This window comes from Physeter macrocephalus, chromosome 9 (genome assembly GCF_002837175.3).
Source record: "Physeter macrocephalus isolate SW-GA chromosome 9, ASM283717v5, whole genome shotgun sequence".
Lineage (NCBI taxonomy): Eukaryota > Metazoa > Chordata > Mammalia > Artiodactyla > Physeteridae > Physeter > Physeter macrocephalus.
The window spans coordinates 58,049,797-58,055,438 of NC_041222.1; the positions used below are offsets into that span (position 1 = coordinate 58,049,797).

Sequence of the window (5,642 nt, forward strand, 5' to 3'; positions counted from 1 at the left end):
AAACAAAATTAAGTTATTTGTAGTGAGGTAGATGGACCTAGAGTCTGTCATACAGAGTGAAGTAAGTCAGAAAGAGTAAAACAAATACCATATGCTAACAGATATATATGGAATCTAAAAAAAAAAAAAAGGTTCTGAAGAACCTAGGGGCAGGACAGGAATAATGATGCAGACGTAGAGAATGGACTTGAGGACGGGGCGGGGAAGGGTAAGCTGGAATGAAGTGAGAGACTGGCATTGCCATATATACACTACCAAATGTAAAACAGATAGCTGGTGAGAATCAGCCACATAGCACAGGCAGATCAGCTTGGTGCTTTGTGACCACCTAGCAGGGTGGGATAGGGAGGGTGGGAGGGAGACGCAAAAGGGAGGGGATAATGGGATATATGTATACGTGTAGTTGATTCACTTTGTTATATATCAGCAACTAAGGCAACAGTGTAAAGCAATTATATTCCAATAAAGATGTTTAAAAAAACAGGTAATAATGATGAAGGGGAGAATAAACAAGACTAGGGAAATTAAATGTAATTAGAAATAACATCCATGCATTATACACATGCAATAAAATCTTAAATACTTTCAGTGAAGAAAAATTTTAGTCTGAAATATACCTTTCAGTTTGAAAACCAGAATTTTCAAGTATATATAAAGTATTTAGAATTTTGTAGATGATATTCATTTAGATTATGCTGCATAAAATACATAATGACTGAAATTGATTTTTGCCTTGTTAAATGAGAGTCTTTAGTTTCTTTAAAGAATTTCCTGTGATTAATTGAATTGATAATATGCTAAAAATACTTTATATAATATAAATATGCAATTTTATAATGTTATGGCTCATATTTGCTCAGTGGTTTATTTTATTATTAACTATAGCAGGTGTCCCCTGTAATCTTATAAACCTCCGTTGTATAATGTTGTTTCAGGAACTATGTAAATTTTGTTAGCATTTGTCCATGAAATAGTTATTATTTTCTCGGGACTCTGCTAAGTAACATGCAGATAATATCTCACCTAATCATTAAAATAATTTTTGAGATAAATATTATTATCCATAATTTGCAGATGAGGAAACCAAGGCACAGAGAATTTAACTTGTCCCAGATCACAGAGCCAGTAATTGGTGGAACAAGGACTGAACCTGGAGATGTTTATTGATGATGATAATAGTAATACTTTTTTCTATGAGAAGTATCATTTCCTTTGAATGCACTTTAACAGTGACTCCGATCGTATACTTTAATTACAAGTATTTCATGGTTAACTATGAAAATACTTTTATTTGTTCTTTCAGTGGCCCCATTTTTAAATTAGTAAAGAGTACATTATAACTTAAGGGGCTAATCAAAATTTATTTACTGTCTGAATGTATTAGTTTTAGTTTTCATTAATCTGAGACTTAGTTTTATTTCAGATATATTTAACTGTGCTCAATTATAGAAACCAACTTTAGAATATTACATTTATAATGGAATGAGCATAACTTTAAATGTCTCAGACTTTGGAGAAAATTATCTAATTATATGTTTATATTTGTGACATGATTAGGTGACAATGTTTAATTAATTTTAGAGGAAATTTTACCCTGATATGGGGCTGTATGTTCTAAATCATTATAACTTTCTGTTTGTAAGAAACATCTAATTAAGATGCTCAAGTTTAATTTGGAAGTTTAGTGATATTTTACTGTTACATCACTAATTTAACATGCTATTTCAGAAAACACCAGTGTTTACTAATCTTAAAATGAGCATTTTATTTTAGTGTTTTCACAATTAAAGCGTTACTTAGTGAATGACTTTGTAGTGCTTTGATCTTATGGAATGCTGGCAAGTATTATTTTCTATATTTTAATTCCAGAAAGGTATATAGGGTAGTATTAACCTCTATAAAATTAGAGTGCCTGAAACTGTAAAGAGGAAAACATATTTGTCAGTTTTGTCTTCTGATTAAAGAAACCTCACAGAATTCCAAAATGTTGTTAGGGAAGTATATATACACAAGGATTATTGGAAAATCACTATGATAGATGAAACAGGACGTGCATTTATAGTGGTTTTATCTTATTCAGGAGTAAAGGCAGATTATCAAAGTGGACCAGAATCATCAAGTGCACTTCTGTGGTGGAAATAGAATTTATTTGTTTTTCTGATCTAAGTCCTGTGACACAGAACAGACATAGAGTCCTTGTGGAATTCAGAAAATCATTTGTCTGTGAAGAATGTGGATTTAGGACTTCTATGCTATGTCATGGCTAAAAGTCTTAAAAAGAGGCAAATTTAATTATGAAGCGTGTTTGATTAAATCCCCTGAATCAGGCAGATAAGTATTATGATGTTACTTTTAGCTTAAGAAATGCTAAGGCTCTTAGTGCTTATTCTCTGGAAGGGAAGCAAATCATTGAAGCCTTCTTTCCCAAGGGGTTGGATAAATGATAGTGATTAGATTTAACGGAATATTACATATACCTATATATATAGATATTTTAACCAGTCTATAAAGGGTTATATAACTGAGTAATCGCCTACCCTTTGTTTAGTAGAACACATTAAAAAAATCAATTTCAATTACTATTGTTATGATATCCTGTATATAAATTTAAACTAAGATTTCATGATGAAAGCTGATCTTAAGAGAATATTGTGTCAGTTGCATTCTTTGGTTAGATAAATTTTATATATATTATGTCGAAAGTAATGGAAAAATATTAATAAGAAAAGAAAAGTGTTTCTGTTACCATTTTGATATATACCTTTCAAAAATTTAAATATATATATTTACATCATATTAGTAATGTGTATACCATATTTGTATTTTAAAATATAGTATCATGTTTTACAGTATTATAGTACCCCTTTTTAAAATTTAGAAATATATCGTGCCATTTTAAAATGTCAGTAAATATAACTTATTTTTAAGACAGGAAAGAAAGAAAACAAAGAATTGCTTAGACATATTTTCTCCTCATTAGATCTTTTAGAATGAAAAGTATTAATTAAAATATGCATATATAAGTTAGGGAAGGCTTTGAAAAAAACTTTTTAAATGAATTATAGCTGTATAAGTACATTTATTTTAATTTGTAGTGTGCAAACTCAATATTTTTCTGTAAGATAGTGATATACATTTATCATATCTTTATACTGACAAAAAATCAAATGACTTGCTCTGGTTTTTTATTTTTTGAATTATTAGAGTTTTTATTTATTTTTAATTTTTTAAATCTTTATTGGAGCGTAATTGCTTCACAATAGTGTGTTAGTTTATGTTGCACAACAAAGTGAATCAGCCATATGCATACACATTTCCCCCTATCCCCTCCCTCGTGAGCCTCCCTCCCACCCTCCCTATCCCACCCCTCTAGGTCATTGCAAAGCACCGAGCCAATCTCCCTGTGCTATGCTGCTGCTTCCCACCAGCCAATTATTTTACATTCGATAGTGTATATATGTCGATGTTACTCTCACTTTGCCCCGGCTTTCCCTTCCACCCCATGTCCTCAAGTCCGTTCACTATGTCTACCTCTTTATTCCTGCCCTGAAACTAGGTTCATCAGTACCATTTTTTTTTTTTTTTTTAGATTCCATATATATGCGTTAGCATATGGTATTTGTTTCTCTCTTTCTGACTTACTTCACTCATCATGCCCATTCTAACTGGTGTGAGGTGATATCTCATTGTAGTTTGATTTGCATTTCTCTAATAATTAGTGATGTTGAGCAGCTTTTCATGTGCTTCTTGGCCATTTGTGTCTTCTTTGGAGAAATGTCTTTTTAGGTCTCCTGCCCATTTTTTAATTGGGTTGTTTGTTTTTTTTAATATTGAGCTGCATTAGCTGTTTATATATTTTGGAGATTAATCCTGTGTTCATTGACTTGTTTGCAAATATTTTCTCCCATTCTGAGGGTTGTCTTTTCGTCTTGTTTATTGTTTCCTTTGCTGTGTAATAGCTCTTAAGTTTCATTAGGTCCCATTTGTTTATTTTTGTTTTTACTTCCATTACTCTAGGAGGTGGATCAAAAAAGATCTTGCTGTGGTTTATGTCAAACAGTGTTCTTCCTATGTTTTCCTCTAAGAGTTTTATAGTGTCCGGTCTTACATTGAGGTCTTTAATCCATTTTGAGTTTATTTTTGTCTGTGGTGTAAGAGAGTCTTCTAATTTCATTCTTTTACCTGTAGCTGTCCAGTTTTCCCAGCACCACTTATTGAAGAGGCTGTCTTTTCTCCATTGTATGTTCTTGCCTCCTTTGTCGTAAAAATAGGTGACCATATGTACATGGGTTTATCTCTGGGCGTTCTATTCTGTACCATTGATCTATATTTCTGTTTTTGTGCCAGTACCATACTGTCTGGATTACTGTAGCTTTGTGGTATAGTTTGAAGTCAGGGAGCCTGATTCCTGCAGCTCTGCTTTTCTTTCTCAAGATTGCTTTGGTTATTTGGGGTCTTTTGTGTTTCCATACGAATTGTAAAATTTTTTGTTCTAATTCTGTGAAGAATGCCATTGGCAATTTGATAGGGATTGCATTGAATCTGTAGATTGCTTTGGGTAGGATAATCATTTTCACAATGTTGATTCTTCCATTCCAAGAACATGGTATATTTCTCCATCTGTTCCTGTCATCTTTGATTTCTTTCATCATAGTTCTAGTAGTTTTCTGGTGGCATCTTTAGCATTTTCTGTGTATAATATCATGTCATCAGCAAACAGTGACAGTTTTACTTCTTTTCCAATTTGTATTAATGTGGTATATCACATTGATTGATTAGAGTATATTGAAGAATCCTTGCATCGCTGGGATAAATCCCACTTGATCATGGATTGTCTATGTATAGTATCATGTCATCTGCAAACAGTGACAGATTTACATGTTGTTTTCCAATTTGGACTCCTTTTATTTCTTTTCTTCTCTGATTTCTGTGACTAGGACTTCCTAAACTATGTTGAATAAAAGTGATGAGAGTGGACATCCTTGTCTTGTTCTTGATCTTAGTGGAAATGCTTTCAGTTTTTCACCGTTGAGCATGATGCTTGCTGTCGGTTTGTTATATATGGCCTTTATTATGTTGAGGTAGGTTCCCTCTATGCCCACTTTCCGGAGAGTTTTTTTTTTTATCATAAATAGGTGTTGAATTTTGTCAAAAGCTTTTTCTGCATCTATTGAGATGATCATATGGTTTTTATTCCTTAGTTTGTTAATGTGGTATATCACATTGATTGATTAGAGTATATTGAAGAATCCTTGCATCGCTGGGATAAATCCCACTTGATCATGGTTTATAATCCTTTTAATGTGTTGTTGGATTCTGTTTGCTAGTATTTTGTTCAGGATTTTTGCGTCTATATTCATCAGTGATATTGGTCTATAGTTTTGTTTTTTTGTGACAACTTTTTCTGGTTTTGGTATCAGGGTGATGGTGGCTTCATGGAATGAATTTGGGAGTTTTTCTCCCTCTGCCATTTTTTGGTAGAGTTTGAGAAGGATAGGTGTTAGCCCTTCTCTAAACATTTGATAGAATTTGCTTGTGAAGCCATCTGTTCCTGGGCTTTTGTTTGTTGGAAGATTTTTTATTACGGTTTCAATTTCATTACTTGTGATAGGTCTGTTTATATTTTCTAATTCTTCCTGGTT

At 32.5% G+C, this 5,642-nt stretch overlaps 1 protein-coding gene across 1 annotated transcript in view; it reads left to right on the forward strand.

The window, feature by feature from the left end:
- The window catches only part of CCDC171 (coiled-coil domain containing 171), a 341,681-nt gene that overhangs the window by 215,897 nt on the left and 120,142 nt on the right, over positions 1-5,642 (forward strand). The window lies entirely within an intron of this gene.